A 16,266-nucleotide genomic window follows, 5' to 3' on the forward strand; every position below is an offset into this window, starting at 1 on the left:
GCACCAGAAGTGAAACCCAGGCCGTCTAATTCCTCATCCTGAACTCTTTCAACCACCTCACCGCCTCCTATTGTAGCCATGGGAACCCAGTCACTTTCCCTCATGGTCTCCTACAGTGAGGCACAAAGGGAGTTGTGTAAACATTTGCTGAATGGACGGTGCAACACAGGGATAATGAGGAGCGATGTGTTCCAGTTCTCTACTCATTCTGCCTCTCTCGTATTGTGAATGAAACTCCCAGCAAATTCAGCTGAAATAATCGACTCATTTTTGTCCTGTCACGCCAGTTTGTCATGTTGCCCACGAGCCAAAGCAGTAACCGACCCTGGTCAAAGCACCACCCAGAACACTCCTGGGGAAGAAGCTTCTCCTTCAGGAAAGGTTGCATGAAACAATCTCAAAGAAGAAGCCACAAAGTTAATGTACCCCACCCCATCCTTGCTTGGCAGGTACTTCCTGTTTATCTCTGCGGCTGACCTATGAAAATCTGTAAATATGATTTTAGAGCATGAATGTAATGAAATCATTTGGTCAGCTCAGTTAGAAGTCAGACGACTCATGCCTGAAAAGTTGGAACATGAAAGCACTAAAGGAGGCAAAATTATGGAAAGCCTGAGAGAGCAAGAGAGAGAAAGATGTAGAGATGGAAAAAAAATTGAGTCGAACTCAAGGAATACTCCAATGGTGACAAATATTGATATGGCACGTTTTGGTTAATGTGTTTGTCCAAACACAGTCAACAAAAACCCCTCAGATCAAAGAGAATTCTGCTTCCTTAAGATTCCTTTGACTAGTTCACATTATTACTGCTGTTTATAACAGACTAATTAAATCAGGTAGACGAGGCCCAACTTTCTCAAAATATTCTTGAGTACTTAAAAGATCAGTAACAGGCTGGTTCTCCCCAGTTGGATTGCTGGTCACTCAAGCACTTGTTTATAATCTTTCTTATTTCAATGTGTCAAGATAGCCTTTCAAAATCAGACCTTCCTGTTATCTGATCGCATTTCTGTTCCAGATTTTAATCTAAATTCAGGAACACCAAAGGGCAAAACCTTTGATCGTGAAGTTAAAGACATCTACAAAATGTGCGGGGGAGAAGTGTGTGGAATGTTTGGAGGCTTGGTGTGAGTTCTAGGAAATGCCCCTCGTCTTTTTGGTCTTAACTGAAGGAGATATTAATCTTTGTGTTCATCCCCATGAAGTGCTAAGTATGGTGGATCTTGCTATTTGACATTCTTCTCCTAACCCTCAAGTCAACACATTATGCATCTGTGGAAATAGAAAAGTCTCGTGTGTCCAAGACATACGGGATGCAATAGAGAAGTCTAAAGCAAACTAGAAAATTGTTAAGGAACATTAAGAGAAAAATCAACATACACGCTTCTTCCTTCTTTTCTTTGTGTCTTTTTGGGGGGGGGGGCGGTACGGGGCAGTGGAGGCAGGAATCTGTGCTTAAGAGAAATCTTAAAACAGTACTTCTCAACCAATGTTACCACCTCCAGGGGACATTTTGGACATTCGTGGGGTTTATTGTCTCCATGATTAGAGGATGCTAAAGACTTTTAGTGGGTGCAGCCTAGAGGTGACAGATGCCCTGAAATGAGTGGGCTGGTGCCACAGTACAAAGAACCATTCCACGTCCTATATGATTTGTCAAGTGTCTTGCCTAGCATCCATGGAGGTCAAAAACCTATCTATAAATGTCTAAATTGTACGTATATGTCTTAGATTTAACCTTAAATAACTTTTGCACTATTTTAATGTACATGGGGGGACTGCCACTATGGAGTAAATTGAGGGAACATTTTGCACTATTTTGTTCCAAACTTTACCAAGAGTTGTTTACTGTTTTCAAAATCACATTACTAACATAATGCCACTGATTGAATCCAAGCCATCAGCAAGCCACCTCTGCATGTGTGGCTGTCTCTATCACCACGATTTCTCACATCTGACTCCCTCAATGTGTTCTCTCATGCAGAGGTGCTAAAGTATTTACATACTGAAGTACATACTATTTGTACTATAAATTACCTTTCATTTCTTCTGTTTATTACAGTTAAAGATATGTGTAGACAGGTTATATCACCTATAAATACATTGTAGAATAGTAAAGGGAGTGTCACAGATCATTTTTTTTAATAAAAAGTTTTAATTTTCTATCTCCATTATTTCTCCTCCAGTTATTACTTGGCGATGATGGAGTTAGGAAATCATCAGTGGATGCCAACATTAGTGGGTGAAAATTTAATGAGAAACAAGGTGTTTACACAGTCATAAAGCATCTTCTCACAAATGGTTTACTAAGTACAAAGAGAAAAGTAGTACTTTTTAGTGGAGAAGCCTGGCAACCACCTTAATCAAGTGATCAAGGTTTAGAAAAATATTATACATAATATTTATATGTGTGCGTATGTGTGTGCATGGGGGAAAGTGAAATAAATACGGAATGAAAGGTTGAAAGAGCTGAAACAACAATTTTTAAATCATTATGTGACTTTCATGTGTAAGTCTTTTGGGGTCTCATGTTATATAAATAATTACTGTTGATTTTCCATCTCAGGTTAGACAGACTCATGGAAATATATAAGACAGTAACAATGGGAAAAGGTGATATTGTGAAAGAATAAGGAACAGCATAAATTGAATAGGAGTCACCATTTTTTAAAACAAATGTGTGTGTGGACATATTAACATGTAGATTTGCAAAACTCACATGAATTTAGTGAGAGATTTGAACATAAGAGAATCTGATAGAATTTTTATGCCAAACAAAACCAAAATGAAACATGCCACTCTAATCCTATTCAATATAACATTATGGATTCGCCCAGCATTTTGCAGACGTTCCAAACTGCATCCATAGTGTTTTCTGAGAAGCCAAGCAAGACAGCATGCTCTGTCCCCGTAAACATGTGCTCCCAAGTCCAAAACGCTAAGTAAATGATTAACCCACCAGAGAACTTTTAGAAAGACAGACTATCAACTTCAAAGATTTCAGAATCTTTCCTGAGACCCCTGAATTTGCCCACATTCTTACAAGATGGACACAAAGAGTGGGATTCTCTTTCCAAAACCACAGGAACCCATAGACAACCCACAGCTTTCTATCCTAGCCAGGGGTGCAGGATCCCAGCGCAGCCAAGCAAGCAGGAAAGCGTTTTCTCCTTCGCAAGCAGTTGTCTTTTTCCTGGCAAACAAGCCAGCTGCCAGAAACCTTACCCAGACAGGGAGGGAAAGAGAGGAGAGGAAGCAGAAGAGGGAGGGGAATAAGGAAGAAAATAGAATCATTAGAATAAGTGAAAGATAGTGTCAAAGTGCTTATAATTTGAAACAATTTCAGACAAGTGACACAGTTTTCAAAGCATTTAAAGCCTCTCAAAGCTCTAGAAAGGCACTAACGCCTCATGCATGGAGGTGTTTTCCCACAGCATTGAGGTCTCGCACCCAAGGGTAGAAAAACAGGAGAGAGATCTCCCACTCAGAAGTCACAAGAGTCTGCACGCTTGTGTGAGCGCCATTGCTGGTTGAATGTAATTTCTTTGTACCAAACAGAAACTGTTCTCACAAGCTACCACCAACCCTGGGGACTTCTTGCCAGCAGGCTCCCCAGGGCTTCTGTCATGTTGTGCTTTCGTTACACCTGTTTCTATTTGTCTGTCACACATTCCTCTCCCTTCCACCTGAACAACGAATGTACCTTTCCCAGTTTCTCTAATGGACCCTTATTTTATCTTGCAACTATCAGGAAAAAACAAAGTCACTTGGGGTCATCTCTTCAAGGTTGAGACGCCTGAGCCACCCACCTGCTCCTGCTCGTCAGAATTATGTTTGCCAAGTGCTGAGTTGCCTGAAAAGTCCCCTTAAGTCATTTAAAGACGCAGCTCTTCATCTATCTAGCAAAGCATAAGCTTAATTTGAGTCACATGCCTTGCCACCATCACAGGCCCTCGCCACAAAATGTTTTCTTTACTAGAAAATAAAATAAGCTCCCATCTGAAAGTGTTATTATTATCCACGTTTCACAACCATATTTCTCATTTCCTTAACAAATACAGTCTTCTTTCACGTAACCAACCCTGCAATCTTGCTCACAGTAAAGGACATTTTAAAGTTAGCAGGCCACTTGCATCCCCAGTGCCTTGTAACATGTTTCTGTCCTTCCTTCCTCAGCAAGCAGCTGGGATTACCAGAATTAGCATTTTCAGAGTCTCAGGTTCAAGAACGAGGCTGTCAGTCTCGACATCACATTATTCATTTGACTCTTTCATTTGAGAGCTGCTGACTTGCCGGTGACTTCTCAGGGCCCCTCCACCTAATCTGTTTGCCTTAAATGTCTGTCAAATCATCTAGGGCATAACATCACCCTATAACCACAGCCCTAAATAGATGCCACTGTAAATGGGGCCCTGACCAGACCACGATTGTCAAAGTTTTTATCATCCTCTTCAAAATACATTCCACAGAATCATTTCATGAAATGAGTTTAACATTATTTACAAAGTTCTGCTTGTGTTTCTGGGGATGGTCAGATGCTCGTTCTAACTATCCATTCCATCAGATGAGCTCAGTTTGGTTCGTTTCTGCAAAGGCAGAAGCTCTGCAATCTCTTTCTCCCTGTGGCCCTTTGCTGTGTACATGCAGCATCTCAGCTCAGAGAGGCGGGGCACAGCCTCCCACTGTGGGTCCCCTTGGTTCAAACCAGATGGAGAAGTAACAATTTCTTTTGGCCTCAGTTTCCTCATAGGAAATTAGGATGTTCACTCCATGATCCCTTAACTCCCTTATGGATCTAAATCCTGTGGCTCTGTGACTATGACCATGATTCCACAAGGCCACCTTGCTGATGGTCAACCCAGTTCACACTTAGAGGCTTTGCAGCTTCCAGACTCCTCTCTCATAACCTGCCTCCTAGAATTTTCATAACACCCCCATGAGGCAGACAGCATTGGCAGTTTTACCCTCCTTTTGCTAATACTGACCCTGAGCCTCAAAGAGTGACTTGCAAGGTCTCACAGCCAGGAAGAAGCAAGACCTTGACTCAAACCCCAACCAACAGAGTTCTAAATTCCCAGTCTGGTGCTCTTTCTTCCACACAATAATGTTCCTCATAAAGTATCGATAAACCACCACCAAATCAATTACATGGGAAGTTCTTGTTCTCATCTACATGCCTCCATGTAAATGAATCTGCATAGTCTCACATGCAGGTGTCATCGCTCCAAGATTTTTGCCTGGGCAGAGTTAATATTATTTCCTTTAGGAAATTTGACAGTCCAGCACTGACATTTTTGTGGACCACAAACAGTGCAACATCCAAGGCTCTGTGGTGAGCACTTTGTTGGCTCAAAGATTTTCCCCTCCAGAAGCCAGTCTTGATGAAATGGTGGGATGCACTTAAATAAGATATCCCAGGAGGTGGAAGGCTAAGGAAGGAGGCACAGGGTCCCTGGGAACTTTGCCCTGGAAGGATCAGAGAAGGTGTGTCAGCTTTCCAGGGCTGCCGTGAAAAATTACCACAAACTCAGTGGCTTAAAACAGCAGGAATTCATTCTCTCACAGTTCTGGGGGCCAAAATGCCAAAACTGGTGTCATGAGGGCCACGTTCCCTCTGAAAGTCCTAGAGGAGAATCCCGCCTTGCCTGTTCCAGCTCCTGTGGCTCCTGGTGTTCCTTGGTTTGTGGCAGCATAACTCCAATTTCTGCCTCCATCTTCACATGGCCTTCTCCCTGCATCTTGGAGTCCTCTCTTCTTATCCACTTGTCATTGGATTTAGGGCCCACTCCAAATCCAGATGATTTCACCTCAATATCCTTAATTAATTACATCTGCAAAGATGCTACTGAGATTTTGACATCAGCAACAGAGAGAAAAGCCATCCTAAGAGGATTCCGGAGCAAAGAGATGGAAGCAGGCAAGTCCTGGGCACCTAGGAGGAGCAAGCACTGAAGGGGAGCTGTAAGAATGCTGGAAGGATGATGTATTAGTCGGCTTGGGGGGCCATAACAAAATGCCACAGTCTGGGTGGCTTAAACAGCAGACATTTATTTTCTCACGGTCCTGGAGGCTAGAAGTCCAAGGTCAAGGTGCCGTCAGGGTTGGTTTCTGGTGAGAGCTCTCTTCCCGGTTTGTGGATGACCACCTCTCACCGTGTCCCCACATGGCCTTTCTTCTGTGTGCACACAGGGAGAGAGAGACGAGTGAGCTCTCTGGTGCCTCTTCCTCTTTACAAGCACACCATTCCTGTCGGATTAGGGCCCACTCTTATGACCTCATTTACCCTTAATCACCTTCCTAAAGGCCCTCTCTCAAGAGGGGCACCATCCTTTTCATTTCCCTGGTCTATAAAGTAAGAGCTACGTCCTAAGAGCCCTCCCAGACTAATGGACTCATTACTGACCACATTTTAGAAGATTAATCTTTGAGAATTTCTTGCTATCTCTGACGTCCAGCCTATGAAGCAATTATGTCACCAAAAGAGATAATTCTCAAGAGTCATTGTTTTTTATTCTAAAAGGGTTAATGATTAAGTAGAGTAGCTTCTACCACGAGCACTAGGATCCTGCCAGTTCTTGGAGAATACTGTCAAACAGACATTATGACAAAATAAGATGTACCGGTGAGATGAAAAAAAAGACCAATAATTCTGGCATGGTTAGCTTGCATCACAAGAAGTATTTGTGAGTATTTTTCCAAGGTCTTACTCCTATCCAGTTTCCAGAAGGAAATCCTGGTCTTTTTAAACTCCTCACTCAGTAAAATGTGAAATGATAAGCAGCACTGAACCACAGAGTGCCAGAGCTGGCAGGAGACTTCTGAAATTATTCATTTCTGACTCTTTCACGTCACAGATGAGGAAGCTGAAGCCCAGAGCTATGCAGGGATTGACCTGAGAGCCCACAGCTTCTTATGCTAGAAAACCTTGCCGGACGCAGACAAGAAATAAGTTTCAGAGGTGACTGGTGAAAAGCTGGAAGTACTCTAAAATTTAACCACCATTGTGTAGTATTCGATGTGTCCCAGCCACTGTTTGAAGTCAATGTTTCTCAGACAGGGCCGTGCACAGGAAGCCCCTGGGGAGCTGGTCAGAATGCAGACTCTGACTCAGTGGGTCTGGGGTGGGGCCTGAGACTCCGCATTTCCAACCAGCCCCCAGGTACTGCTGATGGTGCTGGTCTGACAAACACCCTTTGAGTAGCAGGGTTCCAAGTGCTTAATAAATATGACCTCTTTTATTCTCCAAAATAACCCTGTTATTGTCACAGATCCATGTACCCTACAGGTCTGTTACTATCATGGCTTTACAGAGGAGGAACCTGAGACACAGCTAAATGAGTTGCCTAAGGTCACACAGTTGGGAAGGCCTGGAACCAGGATTTGCACCCAGAGAACCAAAGTCTAGCCTGCGCCCTAAGCTACTACCTTGCCCTTAGGTTCTTGAAGGCAATCCAGGATAATCGCCATGCTTACACACGTCAGCTTTCAAGGCTGAGTCACTAGGACTGTGTTTTACATATTCGCCCATTAAAACAACAATCATGAAAACTATTTAAAAAGTAGGAAGTGCTCTTGATATAATGTTAAGTAAAAATATCAAAACACAAAATCCATCAGAGCACACCAGGCCCTCTGAGTATGTGGCCCCATCACTCAAGCAGGAGCATGCCGACTCATTACCACAGGAGCAGGAAAGGTTCGCTCTTCTCTGTGTCTTCCCTCACCCAGAAACCATCCCAAGGGAAACTTCACTCTTGCCCCACCTCCACAACAAAAACTTCAGAAAGTGGGGTCTGGAGAGACAAATGAGTCTCAGTAGGTGGGAGGAAGCCTGCCTGCAGCCCCCAGCATCCACAGGTTTCTTTCATTCGTTCAACAAATATTTACTGAGAACTTGTGCCACGTACCATACTAGGTCCTGGGATATAAAACAGACAAAAGCCCCTGCCCTCAAGAGGTTTACATTCTAGTGGGAGAGGCTGACATTTAAAAAAATAAGCATAATAAATAAGCATACTGCATAGTGTCTTACTAGATAAGAAGCGTTGTGGAAAAATAACAGAGCAGGGGAACAGGAGTGCTCAGGGGAGCAAACTGCACTGATAGTTAGGGTCAGCAGGAAGAACCTGACATTGGAACAAGGGCTTGAAATGAGGGAATTAATTGTGCACACGTCTGGGGAAAAGCATTCCAAGCAGATGGAACACCAGATGCAAAGGCCTTAAAATGGAAACACATCTGGGATGTTTAAGGAACAGCAGAGGCCACTGTACCACCTGCAGCGGATGAGTAATGGGAGAGGCAATCAGAGAGGTGATGGGTAGGGAAAACAAGAAGAGCTTGCAGAGCCTTACAGGCCTTGTTAATGGCTTTGGTCTTCACTCTGAGGGAAATGGGGAGTCACTAAGGGTTTGGAGCAGAGAATTGACATGATCTGACTGCGGCTTTCAAGAACCGATCTGGCTACTGAATGGAGAATCAACTGAGGAGAACATGGCTAGAAGCTTGGAGACCACTTAGAAAGCAATTGCAATAATCCATGCAAAGGATGTTGATGGATCAGACTACAGTGGTAACAGTGGAGGCGGTGAGAAGTGGTAATAATATTCCTGATATCATGATTTCTTGAAGTGTTAGATGTAGAATGTGAGGGAAAGAGAGGGAGTCAGGGATATTTCCTGCACTTAGAAGAATGAAGCTACCTGGAAGAATGAAGTTGTCCTTCACTGATATATGATTCTGGAATTCAGGGACAGATGTGGGCCGGAGATGTGCAGGTGGGAGTTGTCAGCTTATAAAGCCATGAGGCCAGAGGAGATTTCCAAGGGAGTGAGTCAAGGGGAGAAAAACAAGAGATCTAAGGGCTGAGCCCTGGACGTGTCCATGAAAAGAGAAGGAAGCAACAAGCACCTGGGAAGAAGTAGCCAGTGAAGCAGGAGAACCAGGAAATCATGATGTCTGGAAGTCAAGAGAAGAAAGTGTTCGCTCCAAGAGAGGGATGAGCTGTGTCAATCCTGCCGTGAGGGTAAATAAGACGAAGGCCAAGACTGAGGTTTGGGTTGAGCAAGATGGAGGCCGTGGGTGACCTTCACAAGCAGTTTCAGGGGAGTAAGGAGAGGAATGTTTTTATCTACAAAAAGGATAGGAAAATCTTAAAGATAAAAAGAGGAAAGGGGCACAGTGCCTGACACTAAACCAGAGAGGGAAAGAAGAAGAAGTGACAGTGCCTTTGGCATTTCAAGGACAGACTTGTGTGTAAGCCAAGCAGAGATGTTGTGAGTGTGCAAAAGTCTTTATTTTCTCATGACTCAACAGATTATGCTGCTAATTTACTGACTCTTTGTTCTGTCTTCAACTCTGCCCTGAATAAAGCTTAATCTTTTAAGTGGAAGAAAAAAAGTAAAAGGTCACCTACTAGCGATTAAGCCATCGCTCATACGAAACCTGGACTTGATTCCTTATATGAAAGGGATGCTTGCAACATTCTTGTTCTACTTGAGATTCGTTGCTCCAACAATGGATTTTTGCTTTTGATATTGTTGCCACACCTTTGGAACAACGATATTGGGAAATGCACACTGTCCTTTCTCCACATTCAGTCCAAAGGAGCCAGACTTCTACGTTCAAGGCCAAGCCTGCTCTTTCTATCATCACACACTCCGTCTCCCGTAAAATCATCTCCCATCACCAGTATTCCTGCCAAGTTACCCATTTAGAACTGTCTCTTTCTCTTTCACACAAAGCCATATGTGGAATGCAGAAAAGATGATATACTTAAACCCATCAGAATAATTTGTTTTACTTCAAAAATGGAAGATCGGCCTCAAAAATTCCTGAACAGTGCCTTCTCACTCATTAGCAACTTCCAACTGCTTATTTCCCCCAAGTTAAACCAGAAGATAAAATATATTTCTAGGAAAGTAGTACCTAAGACATTCTATTTACACTGCTTATCTTCTGCTTTGTTTCAATTTGATGGAAAGAACTATCATTAACTTCTACAGACAAAAATAGGAAAATTTCAGTAAACTTGTTATTTCATATCCTGCAACTTTGAAAATAACATTAACTTAACCTTGATTGAAGATTACTTTTATAGCATGTTTGAAAAGGGGGCATTGCAAAGAAAATTAATAAGATTAATAGTGTTCAAGAAAGATATTTAACCCGCCTAAAACAAAGTGTCTCAAATATTATCTATTTCTTAAAGGAGAGCTATCTGTACACTGTTAGCACAGAAAGGCAGTACATATGGTTAAGTATGATGGATATGTATTCCTGTGTTCACTAGGTCCTTCCCACTGTTTTTCTAAACTTAAGAGGTTTTGTTTTAATTACTGATCTACACATGCACATACTCACTCTACCTAGTCATGCAAGTATATACCAACAACTTACCAGCCCACACATTTTATTTGCCAACGCCCACACCCCACCAGCAAGTAGGTTTCCCAGATTAAAAAAAAAAAACAGAATCACTGGTCCTTTCTTTTTGTCCACAGTAACAGCTCCCTCTATCCTTGAGTCTTAAATGGACTACTCCCAAACTGCTTTTTCATAATTATATAATTGCAGTTTTAGCAGTGTAAAATTAAAAGAAAAAGATGTTGTTTCTTGACTAAGAAGTAACCTGTAAGAGATCTGCCTCTCCATGCCTGTAGCTTTCATCACAGAGCAGAAATGATGAGAATCCATGCTTAATAAATACAGTACACCAAGACTCATTTACTAAACTCAAAATAAATAATATGCTTTCTTAAAATATTATTTTAAGATGGGTTGTATAAGCAAGTTGCAGAAGATGAAGATTGAAGGCGGCTCCTCACAACATGTAAGTTTGAGAGGCATATATTAAGAATCCTACCAGCCCAAGACCAGCAGATGATGAAATCTGACAGATTGGCTGGCATCATCTCCCCCATTCTGGGTGCTTGTCTCATGCAATCTGCTCCCACGGGGCTGAGCCTCTGCCTTGTTCTAAAAACACCAACCACACACACACCCCACCTCCGATCCTGGAAACTGAAGAACTCTACACTGCAGTAAACATTTGTTCTCTGAAGTTTTCTTAACGAAACTTTTAGGATTCATATTTACCACATGTGAAGAATGAACCGAATGCGCACATTCAGAAAATTCCCTCCATTGCTATCCACAATAGCTCAAAACATATTTATTCAACAAACATCTCTAGAGCATGTGCCAGGCACGGGGGCAGCCATTAACCACGTAAAGCTAAATCAGAGACTGGTTCTCTCCTAAAGAGAGGGGTACGTATGTGAAATACAATGTCAGAAATACGATACTAAGAGTGCAGTGAGAGAAAAGAAGGCAGCATGATTCATTCTGCCTGGGAGATTGAGGGAAATCACACTGAAGAGGTTACGTTTGAGCTGCGTTCATAAGGATGAGGAGGAGTTCACTGAGGGAGAAGAACAGAAAGAATGTTACACACACACAGTGAAACCCTGAGACCTATTTGGGAATCTGAAAGCCTAAAATGACAAGCGAGAGAGCACAGAGGAGATAGGCTGGAATGACGGGTTGGGCAGGATGGGTTTTGAATGCCGTGCTCTTATTTCAGACTAAAACAATAAGGAACCATGACTGCTTTTTAGTCAAGAAAGAACAAGCAAATCAAGTTATATAAAGATAATTGTGACAGTTTGGAGGATAGACTAAAGCAGGGTAAGGAGATCAGCAGTTAAAGCGGAACTGTGACAGTGCAGAGAGAGAAGAGGGGGCAGGAGCTATTCTAGACAAGATGAACAGGGCTCAGGGACCTTTAGATGTCCGAGGTGAAGAAGAGAGAGGAGCAGAGGATGACTCCAGTGATCCCAATTACAAGGACAGATGAGACAGACTTTCATGATGCCCAAGAGGGAATGCAGGAGGAGCAAGTTTGGGTGAAGAAGTGAGTTCAGCACTGGCTACTTAATGGGTTGCCCAAGAGTATTGGAGGTGAGGGGTGGGGGAGGTCAAGGATCTCTAAGGCTGAGACATCAGTGCTGAAGTTAAAGCCAGCCAGGATGAAAACAGCAGACAGAATCAGAAGAGAAAAGGAGGCCCAAAAGTCAATGGATGTGACAGAATGACCTGGATGCTGATACGTTACAGCGACTTGGATGGAAGAGCAGAGAGAAGCCAAGTAGACAGAGTGTACTTCAGGGGGTGGGTGTTTTCAGTTGGTTACTCAAGAGCCATTTGTTTTCCCAGTGTTTCTTTTAGTCAGAACTGACAATACCCTGATAACAGGAACTTTGCTGGGAGCTGTGGAAATTAATAAAAGAAACCTTAACTAAATTGGAGTGGGGAAGGCCTGTAGGAGAAGCTCTCACGCCCTATCACACATCGTCAATGACACCAAACAGGAACGGAGGACACTTGCATCTTCAACAGGAAGTAAAACTACTTCACTACTCAGGGAAGATTTCTCTCCCCACCTGGCAACAGCCCAGCCAATGAGAAACGCTGCGGCTCAGACAGCGAGAAGCCACTGCCACCCTGAACTGCTACTTTCTCCCAGTGGACTTTCATTTAGAACAGCCCCTGCCAACTCGCCCTTTTTCTCTATAAAAGCAGCTCCCTTCCTTTGCTCTCCAGATTTGCCTATGGTTTGCCATAGCGCGCACACCCTGAATTGCAATTCTTCTGGCTATTCCTGAATAAACTCATTTTGAAGGTAAAACAACACGTGACTGTACTATTTAAGTTGACAGAGCCTATGAGAAAACTCTCGCTTCTCTGATAAAAGGAACATAGTTGGTACATCCCTTCTATCTGCCTTAAATGAGGAAATGATGCCTAGAGGTTCTTGGAGCCAGCCTGTCACCAACGAGCCGACAAAAAGCCAATATATTAATGACGCTGAGGTAAAAAGATAGAAAGCCCCACTGTCCAGCCCTGGGCTATCAGGATCTTTTAGGCGAAGACTAAAGAAAAGCAGTATCCTCAGAGGAAAATCAGACTTCAAATGAGTCAAAAAGGAGGGAAATGTATTCTAAGGAAAGGCTGAGGGTGGAATTGCGCCTTGCCATTTCCCCAGCACAATGCCTGGTATATAGCAGGCACACACCACGCATTTTCTCAATCAAATCTGCCTGAAAAGAGCCCAGCAGAGCAAGGTGGCCTCCGGAAAAGGAAAGAGCTGAGCAAGCTGGGGATGTAGCAGGCTGGTCAACTAGAGCAGTTTGTCCCTCAGACAAGGATCTCTGATCACAGCGAGGAGGGAGGGAGGTACTGGCCGAAGGGGAGGAGGGAAAGGCAGACCAACTGTGCTTGCTGCAGCTTCAGGTCCCAGATTCTAGGGAAAGACAGACAAGTCTTGCTTGGAGAGAAAACAATCTGAGCCAATCTACTGGCCTGGGCACTTTTTACAGGTCCACTGGCCAAGGCAATTCTGAAGGCCTTATGTTTCCGGAGCTCTTATGTCCTTAAAACTGTGAAAGAACACAGCCTCAGCCTCAGAAGCCCACAGCTGTACAATCCACCCAGGACACAGCCCATCTTGTAAGGCGAAGTTTACTCAACCCGACTCAGAGGAAAGCCATGGATCCACCAGAGTCTTTGGTCATCTGATTCTTCAGCCCTGACAGGAGTCTCAGAATGCCTGACGATGGCTCGATGTCATCTGTGAGGACAATTCCCATGGCAGGAAGGTGGGCATTGGACGAGAAGGAACTAGCCAGCTTCGGGGTTCTGCAGGAAGTAATCTTGTGAGGTGGCGCTGCTTCAGCAAGCTTTCTGGGTAGAGGAAGCTGGCCCAGCAGCTGGAGAAGGCCCACGGTTGGAGGAAACTTGCCATCTGAAAAGTTTTCATAGAATTTACCACAAAACCTCATAGCCTTCTAAATTTGACTGCAGCCTCCCTCCCCCCTTGAAATTGCCCCTTCCTACAACACTACTTCCTGTACTTCCACCTCGCTGCACAAATTCAATACAGATAATAAATCTAATCATGGCTTATGTGGTCTTTTTACAAATAGCAGCCTATATATATATATATATATATATATATATATATATATATATATATACATATACCAGAATCCCATGGAGAAAGAAATAACATTAAATTGTCATCAACCATTGAAGGCATCTGCAGTATGTGGGCAGTACTCTATTTTCAATATTGAGACATATTTTTTATCATTTAAATAATATTTCAATGTTCCACTTCAGCAAGAATGACATTTTTGATTGTTAGTTTCGTACATATAATTCCAAGGGGGGCCTTACCAAATTACTGGAGAAACTAATCTAATTTTCAATAGACCACGTATATACTCCAGTTAAAACTGCATTTAACACTTTGATCTACACACATGACCTAGTGGAGATGAAGCCCTAACAAGAGACAGCGCCACCTATTGACCACACACTAGAAATACAGTCTTATGGTCCATTTCAGTATATTCAGGCTGCCAGTATATTACGGCTTTGAGACACATCGTTTATTTCATAGGAACTAACTCTTGACATTTTTGCAGATGTAATAGAAGCAAAATGGGGATAAAAACACTGGCAAGGTATTCTGCCTCACTTCATTCTTTTTTTTTAAACATTTTTTTTTTTTTAAAGATTTTATTTTTTCCTTTTTCTCCCCAAAGCCCCCCGGTACATAGTTGTGTATTCTTCGTTGTGGGTTCCTCTAGTTGTGGCATGTGGGACGCTGCCCCAGCGTGGTCTGACGAGCAGCACCATGTCCGCGCCCAGGATTCGAACCGACGAAACACTGGGCCGCCTGCAGCAGAGCGCGCGAACTTAACCACTCGGCCACGGGGCCAGCCCCCTAACTTCATTCTTTTATGTTACTTCTGACATCTCTTCTCAACAGACTACAGTGGGAGCCCTGCTCTGCTCTAAACCCTCAAGCTTCCTTCGCATCCAGAGCTAAATCCAAAGGCCTCTCTATGTGAGCTCTAGCCTCCTCTCTCCACCTCTCTCCCCCGCCCCAACCCCCATCATCCATGCCAGCCACAGTGACCTCCAGGCTCTTCCTCAAACTTGAGAAGCCTCAGGGCCTTTGTACTTGCTAGTCCCTCTGCCTGAATGCACATCCCTCAGGCACCTGCACGGCTCCCTCCCCACTCCCTCCCCACTCCCTCCCTCCAGGTCTTTAGCAACAGGCCCTGGTAACCACCTCTCCTAACATCGCAAGATGCCCCCTCCGTGGTGGCGCTCCTTATCCTCCTTGTTCTGTTTCACTTTTCTCCATAGAATTTATGATTTCTAAGCTGTGTTAGGCAGGGATGTGCACCTCTTTGTTTGTTGTCATCTTCCCCAACTCGAGTCCAAGTTCCATGAGGACAGGGACTTTGTTTTCTTTACTGCAGAGTCTCCAGGAGCTAAAACAGTGTACGTCCTGTACTTCTGAACAAAAAACGCACTCACTCCCCCTCTGTATCTGTCACCCTCCAGGACCCTGGTTCTCGAGGACAGGGAAGGAGTCAGAAATGGGAAGTCCTCACGTTAATCCCCTGGTCCAGCACAAAGAAGAGCTTGTCCTGTGTATGTTTGGGGGCATGGCCAGCTTCGTTGCTGTCCAACTTCTGCAGTCACACAGGACTCCATGCTCACAGGGGTCTGTGCTTGGTTTAAGGCTCTGTCATCGCCGACTTCCACATTCCTTAATTTTTGAATATGGGTACCTGTATTTTCATTTTGCACTGCAGCCCACAAATTATGTAGCTGGTCCTGTTTTGAGGATTTGGGGTAAGAGATGTCTGAGTAAAATAGCCCCCTGAGAACTTCCACTGAAAGATGAACAGTCCTCACAATGCGTGACCCTTTTGGCAAGTCACAGCACCAGCAATTCCATCACGACACACCCAAGGAAGGGAGCTGGGCCCCTGAGGCATATGGATTTTCACTCTCTCCGGATGAGGACAGCCAAACCCTTTAGCGAGTCATAGGATTGCTCCTGGGAGTTCTCTCCTCTGCGCCTTTCTTACCCTCCTCTCCTGGTCCCACCAGGACCCAAGCGGGAATTCCCCACCACCAGAGTCAAGGTTGATGAACGGCAAGAGAGAGGCAACAGCATGTTAACACGGATAAAATTGCAAAATTAATTGCTGTAGAGCTTAAATGTAAAATAAACAGGAGATTTCTGTTTCAGTGGGAAAGAGACATGGTTTGTGGTTTTCGCTTAGGCATTTTTTGGGGGGAAGGATCAGTACCAAGCCCAGGAAAGAGTGAATGCCTAGGGGTGTGTGGTGCAAAGCAGATGGCCAGGCAAAAAGGTAGGGAAGGGACATAAAATATCTC

The 16,266-nt window shown here is 43.8% G+C and overlaps 1 long non-coding RNA gene across 1 annotated transcript in view; it reads right to left on the reverse strand.

The window, feature by feature from the left end:
• Positions 1-4,985: 4,985 nt before the first annotated feature.
• LOC139085210 (uncharacterized) overlaps positions 4,986-16,266 on the reverse strand; it is a 47,443-nt gene continuing 36,162 nt past the window's right edge. The window contains exon 4 of the long non-coding RNA XR_011543340.1: positions 4,986-6,175. This is a non-coding gene — a long non-coding RNA (uncharacterized lncRNA). The remainder of the gene's footprint in view (positions 6,176-16,266) is intronic.

The sequence above is a fragment of the Equus przewalskii genome, chromosome 8 (genome assembly GCF_037783145.1).
Source record: "Equus przewalskii isolate Varuska chromosome 8, EquPr2, whole genome shotgun sequence".
Lineage (NCBI taxonomy): Eukaryota > Metazoa > Chordata > Mammalia > Perissodactyla > Equidae > Equus > Equus przewalskii.